Source organism: Rousettus aegyptiacus, unplaced genomic scaffold, assembly GCF_014176215.1.
Source record: "Rousettus aegyptiacus isolate mRouAeg1 unplaced genomic scaffold, mRouAeg1.p scaffold_m13_p_5, whole genome shotgun sequence".
NCBI classification, from domain to species: domain Eukaryota; kingdom Metazoa; phylum Chordata; class Mammalia; order Chiroptera; family Pteropodidae; genus Rousettus; species Rousettus aegyptiacus.
In genome coordinates this window covers 12,288,930-12,300,998 of record NW_023416308.1, presented here as the reverse complement: position 1 = coordinate 12,300,998, position 12,069 = coordinate 12,288,930, and the positions used below count along the sequence as shown (strand labels likewise).

The 12,069-nt window shown below is 36.1% G+C and overlaps 1 pseudogene; it reads right to left on the bottom strand.

Annotated features, from left to right (window-relative positions):
- Positions 1-4,410: 4,410 nt before the first annotated feature.
- LOC118603629 lies at positions 4,411-4,529 on the bottom strand (annotated as a pseudogene).
- Between the last annotated feature and the right edge of the window lie 7,540 nt (positions 4,530-12,069).

The window sequence follows — 12,069 nt, the reverse complement described above, 5'->3', positions numbered from 1 at the left end:
TTATAGTTTTAGCTCTTACATTGATTTATATTGAGTTAATTTCCATATACAATGTGAGGTAAAGGTCCAACTTTATTCTTTCTGCATGTGGATATTCAGTTGTTCCAGCATCATTTGTTGTAAAGAATATTCTTTCCTCTGTTGTATCATTTTTGTGCCCCTCTTTAAAATCAATTGACTTATAAGAAGACTTATTTCAGGATTCTGAATTCAGCTTCATTGATCTATATGCCTATTTTTAGTGCCAGTACCACACTGTCTTGATTCTTATAGCCTTGCAGTCAGTTTTGCGATAGGGAAGGGTGGACTCTACAATTCTGTTCTTTTTCAACATTGATTTGGCTGTCCTGGTTCTCCTGAATTTCCACATGAATTTTAGGACCAGCTTACCAGTTTTTATAGTGATTACATTGAATTTGTAGATCAGTTTGGGGAGTACTGCCATCTTAACAACATTAACTCTTCTAATCCATGAACATGGGATAACTTCCATTTATCTAGATCTTTATTTCAGTTATTGTTGTATAGGTGTTTCACTTCTTTGGTTAAATTTACTCCTAATTTTGTTCTTTCTGATGTTATAATAAATGGAATGGTTTTCTTAACTTCATTTTCAGAAAGTTCACTGCAAATATAAAGAAACACAATTGATTTTTGTACGTCAGTCTTGTATCTTGGCAACTTTCTGAACTTGTTTATTAATTAGAATAGTTTTTCTTTTTTGGAGTGGATTCTACAGGATTTTCTATATGGCAAATGATCTCATTTTTAAACAGAGATCTTATTTACAATCTGAATGCCTATTACTTAATTTTCTTGCCTAACTTCCCTGGCTAGAACCTCCAGTACAAACAGAGGCGGTGAGAGTGGGCATTCTCATATTGCTCTTAATTTAAGTGCTAAAAACTCAGTTTTCATTATTAAGTATGTTAGCTGTGGATTTTTCATTGATGCCCTTTATCAGGTTGAGGAAATTCCTATCTATTTCAAGTTTGTTGAGTGTCTTATCATATGAAGGGATGTGCATTCCATCTGGTTTTTACAGGAGTCAGACTAGTGAATTAAATTGGGATTTGCTAGAGACCACCAGCTTGCATCCTTTACATCTTTGACCATGACATTTGCCTCTGCTATTCTTTCTAGGAGACAGAACTGTTTTATTTTATTTTGTTTTTTATCTTGGTTGAGGGGGAGTCCAAGAGCTTTCACTTACAAAATAGGTCCTACTCTAAAGATCATAAACTGCTATGGAAGTTCTGCCATGTGCTAAACTTGTGTATTCAAATTACACATTCAGAAACTGGAGAAATAACCAGTGGGTAGGTTATCAACCCCATGGACCTACTGTAAGATGGAATCAGGCCAGTAATCCATTTCTTGCCTGACCTCTCTATACTCCACTCTGACAGGGAGTCCATGATGGCACTTTGGGTCTCAGGTGTTAGAGTTAATTTGGAGCCTGTATCCCACAACTCTAAAACTATTTGAATTTTCCCTTTCTCCAGTATACAATTACTTGAATAAGTGGACATAGTTTCCTTGGCAGAAAAATTAAGGGTATAATTCCTATGTATGTTTTCCATAGTGTTGCTGGGTCCTTCCCCAAGAAAAGGAGACTTTAGTAGATGGGACCTGGGCCAGAGAACTGGCTGGAAATTGGGCAAGGAATTGTGACCGTCCATTGGGTCCAGTGACCTCACCTTTTGCTCTTCTATTATTTTTATTTATTTTTTAATATGTTAGAATAAACATAGCATATAATTTATTGTTTTAATGATTTTAATTATACAATTCAGTAGTATTAAGTATGTACATAATGTTGTGTAACCATCATCACTATCATTTCTAGAACTCTTCCATTATCCCAAACAGAAACTCTATTTCATTAAACGATAACATTCCATTTTCACCTGCCCTTAGGGGCTGGCAGTCAGGGGTTAAGGCTGAATTTAATTGAATGCATATGTTACATTTTTAAATCCATTCATCCATTAGTGAACATTTGGGTTGTTTCTACCTTCTGATTATGGTAAATAATGCTGCTGTGATTGTGGGTATATAATATCTACTTGAGTCCCTGCTTTCAATTTTTTGGGGTATATACCTAAAGGTGGAATTGCTAGATTACACACTAATTCTATGTTTAGCTTTTTGAGAAATCACCAAGCTGTTTTCCATACTGTCAGCATCATCTCATGTTCTCTCCAGCAAAGCACAAGGGTTCCAATTTCTCTACATCTTCAACATTTGTTATTTTCTGTTTTTGAAATTTATTGTCATCCTAATGAATGTGAAGTGGTATCTCATGTTGAATTGCATTTCCCTAATGATTAATGATGTTGAACATCTTTTCATGTGCTTATTTAACATTTGTACATCTTCTTTGGAGAACTGTCTATTCAAGCAAGTCCTTCACTCATTTTTAAATTGGTTGTTTGGTTTTTCTTGTTGAGTTTACTTGTATTATTTTCTCCAGTATTTCATTATGAAAGATTTCAAACATTCAGAAAATTTGAAAGGATTGTACTGTAACATCATTGGGTATTCTAGATTCTAGATTCTTTGATTAACATTTTGCTTGTTCACATATGTATGCATCAGTCAGTCTGATTTTTTATTAATTCTAAAGTAAGTTACAGACATCAGAACATCTTATATCTACACTCTTCACCATGCATATCATTAACTAAAGTTTAATATTTGTTTGCAATTTTTAAGGTAAACTGTGCATACTGATAATTACACAAATCTTGAGTGTGCCATTCCATGAGTTCTGACAAATGTATATAGCCATATAATCCAAACCCTTACCAAGATATAGAATGTTTTTGCCACTCCAGAAAGTTTCCTCATGCTTCTTCTCAGATAATCACCATCCCCACTATACCTTCAAGAGAAAACTACTGCTATGTTTTTCAACAGGGATTAATTTTCCTGCTGTGCAAGTTCACATAAATGAACTTCTACAGTATGATATATAAGCCTTCTATTGTTCAGCATAATATTTAAAAGATTCATCCATGTTGTTGTGTGTATCGGAAATTTTTCCTTTTTCATTGACTAGTATTCCTTTGTTGTGAAAATATTTTCCTGTTTTCTCCTAAAAATGTTATAATTTTAGATTTTATGTTCAGATTTCAGATCTATGATAGCTCTCTGAATTTTGTGTGTGGTCTGAGGCAGTAGTTGAAATTAAATTTTTTCTGTATACATATCTAGTTGTTACAACACAATTTATTGAAATAATTTTCCTTTTCCTGTTAAATTTCATTGACGCCTTGTTTAGGAGTAAATTGTCATGTAAGTGTGGGTCTATTTATAAGCTCTCAATGCTGTTTCATTGATCCTTATGCCTGTAGCACGCTGTTGATTACTTTACCTTCGGAGAAAGTTTGAAAGTAAACAACACAACTTCTCCCACTTTATTATTCCTTTTTAAGATTGCTTTGGATATTCCTTTGTATTCATATAAAAATATTAAACTCATCTTGTTAATTTATTCAAGAAAAGCTTACTGGGATTGTGTTCAGGATAAAATTGAATCTATAGATGAGTTTTGGGAGAATCAATATCTTAAAAATATTGACTCTCCAAACTCATGAACTTGGTATCTCGTTCTCCGTTTATTTATGCCTTCTTTAATTTCACTCAGCAATATTTGTAAGTTTCAATGTAGATGTCTTAGAGGTCTTTAATGGGATTTGTTTATTAAGTATTTCTGTTTTTTGATGCTATTGTAAATGAAAATGTTTTCAATTTAATTTTCTGATTTTTTATTGATACTATATAGAAATATAATTAATGTCTGTATATTAACCTCACATCATTACTACATTAGTTTTCTAGGGCTACTGTAACAAAGTACCACAAACCGGGTGGTGTAAAACAACAGAAATTTATTATCTTATGCCTCTGGGGGCAAGAATTCTGAAATCAAGGTATTAACAGCACAGTGTTCTCTCTGAAGCCACAGTGTTCTCTCTGAAGCCTGAGGGGAAATTGTTCCTTACCTCTTCCAAGCTTCTAGTGGTTTTCTAGCAATATTTGGGAGTCCTCAATTTGCAGTTGCCTAACTCCAAACTATGCTTTTGTTGTTACATGCCATTTACCTAAGTGTCTGTCTTCAAATGCATATATCCTAATAAAGACACCAGTCATGTAGGATTAGGGGCCCATCCTACTTCAGTAAGACCTCGTCTTACCAAATTACCTCTGCAATGACCCTATTTCCAAATAAAGTTGTATTCTGGGGTACTAAGGATTAGGACTTTATTTTTATTTTTCTATTATTTTAGGTGAGGTAACCCTTGGTTGACCCCACAGATTGCAAAGACCTCGTCAGCTTACAATCTCTTATTTTATATTATTTATTTTATTTTATTTTATATTTTATTTTATTTTTATTTTTTATGCCTACAGCACCTGGTCTTCCTAGGTGGTCTCCCATCCAAGTACTTACCAGGCCTGACCCTGCTTGACTTCTGAGATCAGATGAGATTTAGCTTGTTCAGGCTGGTATGGCCGTACACAAGATTAGGACTTTAACATATCTTTTTCAGAGGAGACATAATTCAGCCTATTGATTTCATATATTAACTTATAGACAGCTATAATTTTTTTTTAATTTTATAACTAATGAATGTTTTTTTAAAATCAATTTTGTTGAGGTACGATTTATATATTATGTTTAAATAATACAGCCCAATGATTTTTAGTATATTTATAGACTTATGCAATCATCACTATAATCTTGGAAAATTTATCGCCTGAAAGAAATAAACCTTATCTTCAATAGCAGTTCCCTCCACCTGGCCAAACTTAGGCAACCACTAATCAACTTTTTGTCTCTATAGCTTTATATTTTCTGGATGTTTCATATAAATGAAATTATATATAGGCTTTGTGACTGACTTCTTTTACTTCACATAATGTTTTTGATGTTCATCCCTCTAGTAGCATAATTTTTTTGGCAATCTTTTTAAAAAAATATTTTTATTAACATATAGTTAACATACAATATTGTATTAGTTTCAGGTATATGCCATAGTTATTCAACATTTATATACCTAAGGAAGTGATCACCCTGATAAGTCCAGGAACCATCTGACACTGCATAATGCTATCACAATATTATTGACTATGTTACCTATGCTATACGTAACATACCCATAATTTATTTGTTTTATACGTGGAAGTCTGAACCTCTTGCTATAATTTGTTTTCGTAGAATTGAGGTTTTCTGTAAATGATGTAAATGACAATGTAAATATCACCTGTCTAGTTATACTTCTTTTATATTTATGATTTATTTCTTTTTCTCAACTTATTGAAATGTCTAGACCTTCAGTGCAATGTTGAATAAAAATGTTAAAATCAAATGTCTTTGCTTTATTCTTAATCTTATAGGGAAATTATTCAGACTTTAGCGTTAAGTATGATGATAGATGTAGGTTTTTTTATAGATGCATCAAAGATTGTAAAGCAACTATTATATTATGTTCAAAGATATAAAGAAAAAGACAGGAAATCTCAGCAGAGCAAAATAAATTTTAAAAAGAACCAAATAGAAATTCTAAACTGAAAAATAAAATATCAAAAATAAAAATTTACCAAATGGGCTTAACTGCAGAAAGAAGGCAACAGAAAAGTCAGTGAACTCAAGACAGATCAATAGCAATGATCCAATCCAAACAATAGACAGAAAAATAATTGATCAAATAAATGAACAGAGTCTCAGAGTGACACAAAGATCATAAGTATGTGTCACTGGAATACCAGAAGGAGCAGGGAAAGAATGGAGCATGTATTAGTTTCCCATCACTGCTCTAAGGAATTGCTACAAACTCGTGGCTTAATACAATACAAACGTATTATCTTTCATTTTTGTAAGTTGGAAGTCTGGCACAGTTCTCCCTGAGCTAACATCAGCAGAGCTGTGTTCCAAATCTGTTCCTTTGTCTTTTCCAACTTCTAGAGGCAGCCTTAGCTCATAGCCATTCCTCCGTCTTCAAAGCCAGCAATGATGGGTCAAGTCCTTCTCATAATTGCATCACTCTGACCTCTTCTTCCCCTTCTTCCACTTTTAAGAGCCCTCAGGACTACATTGGACATACCAGAATACTCCAGGAAAATCTTTTTATCTTAATATCCTAAGCTTAATCACATGGGTAAAGTCTCTTTTGTCATGTAAGGTAACATATTCACAGATTCTGGGGATTAAGATGTAGACATCCTTGAGGGGAACATTATTCTGCCTACCACAGGGAGGAGAAATATTTGAAGAACTAATGGTATGAACATTTTAAATTTTAATGAAAGCCATTAAAGATTCACTAAGGTCAGCATACTACAAAAACAGAGTAAAAACAAGAAAATTATAGCTAAACACATCATAGTCAAACTTCCGAAAAGCAAAGATAAAAAATAAATATTAAAACAGCCAGAGAAAAAAAGGAACGTTACATATAGGGAAAGGATACAGATGTTAGCTGACTTCTCATCAGCAATGACTGGAAGACAGATTAACACCATTATGTGCTCTAGTGGGGAAAACCCAGAATTCTATATCTAGCAAAAAATACCCTTTAAGAATGAGGGTGAAATAAAAACATTTTTAAAGAAATAAAAATTCAGGTTATTTGTTGCTAGCAGACTAGCACTTCAAGAAATACTAAAGGAAGTTCTTTAGGAAGGGAAGTTCTTTAGACTGAAGGGAAAAGATAGGAGATTAAAACCCAGATCTTTCCATGAAGAAAAAGAGTGCATCAGCCATGCTAAATATGTGGGTAGATATAAAAGGCTATCTTTTTTCCTATTAGCTTTAAAAATATGAATGACTGTATAAAACAAATATAACATTTCATCTTGGTGTTTATAATATATAACCACTATAACAAAAAAAATGAGGTAAGGCAGTAAATAGAACCATACAGTCACAACGTTCTTACGTTTTATATGAAACAATACAATTTTAACTGTAAACACAAAGTTAAGGTGATATATTTTAATTCCTAGAGCTACTAGTAAAAAGAGGAAAGTAGTATAGCTAAAAAGCCAATAGAAGAAAAAACGAGCTTCTAAAATATGTTAAAATAGGCCAAGAGAAGGCAGGAAAGGAATAATAGAGGAATAAAACCAGATGGGACAAATGAAATTTAGGTAGACCTAAATTCAGCGACATTAATAGTTACATTAAATTACATTAAATTTAAGTGGAACAAACACTTCAACTAGAAGGCAGACACTGTCATGCTCAGACTGAATAATAATAACAATAATAATATCACATTTCAAATATAGACACTGATGAAATAAAAATAAAATCATGTTAAAAGATATCCTACGTAAACGGTAAGCTTAAGAAAGATGGAGCAACTCTATTCTTATCAGAAAAAGTACACTTTAAGACAAAGACTGTTATGAGACATAAAAAAGGACATTTCATAATAATAAAAGGGTTATTAATAAGGAAGATATACAGTCTTAAATGTGTATATGACTAATAGCTGAGTTTCACAAAATATGAAGCCAGAGTAATGGAATTAATGGGACAAAGAGATAAATTGGCAATCATAGTTGGAGTTGGAACACCCCTCTTACATTAACTAATAGAACCACTATAATACTTCAGGGTCATTACAATACCTTGACCTAATTGACAGAACATTCCACCCTACAACAGAAGAACATATTCTTCCAACTACATATGGTACATTCATGAAGATAGATCATATGCTGGGCTTTAGAAAAAGTCTTAATAAATTTCAAAAGATCTAAATCTTATAGTGTATAGTCTCTGCTCAACAATGGGATTAAATTAGAAATAGATAAAATCCAAAATATGTGGAAACCCCTAAATATTTTAACAATAAACAACATACTTCTAAATAATTCATGTGTCAAAAAATAAAAGAGAAATAAGAAAATACTTTAAATTTAGTGATAAAAAGAATAATATGTCAAAACTTACAGCATTCAATTTAAGTAATATTTAAAGGGAGGTTATAGCTTTAAATATATTAGAGAAAAGATATAAAATCAATAACAAGGTTCTGAGTTGAGGCATGTAAAAGAAGATTAAAAATAAAATGGAAAGAAGGAAATTACAAAAATAAGAGCAGTAGCCATAATATATAAAACAGGGAAACAATAGAGACAATAAAGCCAATATTTGCTTTTTTTAAATCAACAAAATTGACAAATTCAACCAGAAAAAAATGGACACAAATTACCAGTATCAGGAATGAGAGAGGGGATACCACTACAGATTTTGCTGACATTAAAAGGACAATAAGAAAATATAAGCAACTTTATTAATAATCTAGAGTTAATCTACAATAACTATAATACTTTACTGTAAAATATTGGACATTTTCTCCCTGAGACCAGGAATAAGGCAAGGATATCCACAATCACTACTTCTATTCAACATCATCTTGAAATTCCTAGCCAAAGCAATGAGGGAAGAAAAATATGTAAAAGGTATAAAGATTGAAAAGGGAATAGTAAGACTGTCTTGTTGCAGAAGACATACTTATGGCAGGAATGTAAAAGGGAAAAACCACTTTGGAAAACAATATGGCAGGTTCCTATGAAGTTAAACACACCTATGTGATCCAACATGCCACTCTTAGGGATTTACCTGGGGGAAGAGAAGATGGATAGATTTGTATTTGAATGTTAATAGCAGCTTTACTTATAATAACCTAAAACAAGAAACAACCCAAATGTCCACCAACAGATGAACTGATAAATGAATTGAATGAAATTCAATTAAATACTACTCAGAAAACTATTGATATAAGCACGACATAGACAAATCTCATAATTATTCTGAGTGAAAGATACCAGACTCAAAAAAGATACCAGACACCCCCCTGCCTGCTTAGAAGATATTGTATATATCTTAAAGTTTGTAAAATGAAAACTAGGAACTTTTCAGGTGATGGAAATGTTCATTATTTTGATTGTGGTGATGGTTTCATGGCTGAACATCAGACAAAACTAAGAAAAATGTATACTTTAAATATATGTGGTTTATAGTATCTAATTGTGCCTTAGTAAAATTGTTTTTTAAAATGCTATTTGCAAATTCCAAATCTGGATCTTCTAGGGCTGGTCTTCATTGATTGCCTTTCCTCTTACACATGGGTCAAATTTCCTGTTTCTTTGTAAGTCTAGTAATTTTAGATTGTATCCTAGACATTGTGTATGATCTGTCATAGAGACTATAGTTTCTGTTATGTTCCTCTGAAGAACGTTGATTTCTTGGTTTTAGCAGACACTTAATCTGGCTGAATACAAACTGCATTTAAAGCTGAAATCTCTGTTCTGTTACTTTAACCTCAGGGGCTACTTGGAATCTGCCCTGTACATCCATAGTTCAGGTGTTACCCAGAGATTTGGGCAAAGTTTATATGCAGAATTTGGGGATCTCTCTGAGATTTCCCCTTTCACTTTCCAGCTCCTACAATTCTGAAGTCAGCCTCAATCTGACTGCTTCTTAATTAGAACCAGTAATACCTCCCAGGTGCTTTCCAAGTTCTAGCCACCTCTTATTAGGGGCTTTCTTCAGGTGAAAAGCTGTAAAAAGTGGAAAGCTCACATTTTCTTCTCCCATGTATTAATCCCCCTCCAGTTTCTGCCTGTTCACTATCCAGTGTTTTAACTTTTTAAAAACATATTGTTCAGAGTTTATTATTGTTACCCATAGTAGAATCCACTATTAGGAAAAGCAGACCTCTGCTACCCATTTAAAATATATTTTGAGGCTTATCAAAATTGCTAGATGTTCCATTTGCATAGATCCTGTGGGCCAGGCCTTCTTGACTGGCATTCCATTGTGCGGTCAATAGGATAATCATTCCTACCTTGCACCTGACAGGTGTTGCTATCTGGCACTTGTTACTCATGGATCCTGTCACTCTCTTTGCCACTAGGGAGCCAGTTCTATAACAGCATCTCCCACTTCACCTATAGATAACAGCAACTGCTGGCCAGCTCACCAGTGTACTCCTTAGCATCCTCTAGGCCCTCCTGAAGGTCTGGACCAGCTCACAGTCAGTCAGCTTGTAGCTTTTAAAATCATACACACAATTTAACACACCCCATTCTCTGAGTCTTCTGATCTCTGCCATTGCATTTTTCCATGGCTGTTCTGACATCTCTATTTTGTTTGCTGTAGGCCATGACTTTTTCCAAGGACTATACTGGTGGCATATATGAATGATCTGTTTTGGCTCCTGCCAGAGTCCCCTATGTTACAGGAAAGCACCCCTATGTTCACCAAATCTCTCTTTGTCCATCTTTGTGATCCACTTCTTTGGTCTGTCACCCTCGGGATACATAGGCAGACATCCTGGTTCCTGCCAGCGCCTCTTAACCAGTCCTGCATCTCCCTTGCACACCCTCCCTGCCCCTCCTGCTGAGATATGATCCTAGTTTTGAGTGGGTATCCAGCAGGGGTGGTGAGGACAGACCCAGAGGTAAATACTGTCTGATAAGGCACCTGCCTCATCTGAGTTGCATAGTTCCCATGTGAAGTATAGTTTCCTTTATTCACTAGGGAGGAAGCGGGATGCTTCTGCAGGCCCAGAGAGTTTGGGGAAATCTGGGGTTCAAAGTGCTCAAGGGTGTCCACCCAGATATCCCCACCCAATGGGTCAAGGTCCCACTCCTTAGCCATCAGAGCCCTAACTTTGATGCAAGAAGGCTTGTCTAGGTTGAGATTTGCACTTTGTAGTGCCTCATATTCATTTCTGCCTGCCCTCCAACTGCAGGATCTCTTGACATGTGACAGGTGGCCTCTGGCCCTTATATTTTGCTTTCTACTATTGATCGATTTCTCTCCTCAAGGAAACAATAATGATCTGCCACAGCCACTCAGTCCCACAGCTCTTCCGGTCGCTCTTTCCTCCCTACCTCTAAAGTGCCTGTGACATTTCGCCAGCTACTGCCTCCTTCCACCTGCCTCCCATCTAAGTTCTCCCAGGTGATGGGGTTTGCCGTCACACTGCTACCCATGCCAGGGGCTATCAGTTCTCCACCTGCCACCAGTCATGGTCTCTCATTGCCATAAGCCGACTAGTGATCCAGTTTCAGAGTGCCATCCTTAGAGTTGGTTTCCTGAGACTACACACTCCTGGTACCAACTGTCTTAGGTCAAGTTCCCTAGGAGCAAAGTCTCTATTTCCTAGTAAGTGCACATTCACAGGTACCAGCGCTTAGGACTAATCATCCTGGTTTGTGCTCTGAGAGTCCTGCCTCCTGGGAAACTGAGATGGTTAGTCACCCTGGAAGCAGGACAGGGCTGGGTACAGGGTGGAGAGTGCTAACTCAGAAGGCAGTCTCAGTTAGAGGCCAGTGTCCATTAATCTCACGTGGACATGGTGCAAAAACACGACTGCTTCAGATTTGAAACACCTTGAGGCAAAGCAGGGATCTGCCTTTTGTACCCCATGACTGTCACTCCTTGTCTTGGATCTGGCTCCAGCTTTGGGGGACTGTAGTGTGAGCTCCATCACCCTGGGGAATGCCCAAAGTGGAGACAGTTGTGTGTGGTTGTCACCAACATTCAGAGAAGCAAAATGGATGCACTGACCACTGAAGGGTTTTAGACAGAGCCCCGGTGGCCTCCAAAACACCACTCATCAGAGTCTACTTCTCCTCCTTGGTAAAAGGCCCACCTTTCCACTCAGCCACCTAGGAAAATGCATGCCTGTCCACCCAGGTTAGTGGCCCACCCACCCACTTGTGCACCTTGGTAAACGCTCATCCGTTCCAGTGCTCCCAAGGCTCAAACCCACTCCCCTTGCTCCCCACCTCCAAATCTCATCAGTTCTATTGCCCACGCCTAGCCCTCTGCACTGCCCCCTTCACACTGCCAGTCGCAGATGACTGCTACCTGGGCCCCCATCATAGCCTTTCAACCCACTCCCGGCCACTTTCCCCATGTGACCTCTCTCTTCGAAATGAGCCTGGCACAGAGGCAGTGATCTCTGCAAACACAAATCCAATCATGGTGCTCCTCTGTTTCAAATTATCAGGATAAGAGGATCAGCTGCCCATCTC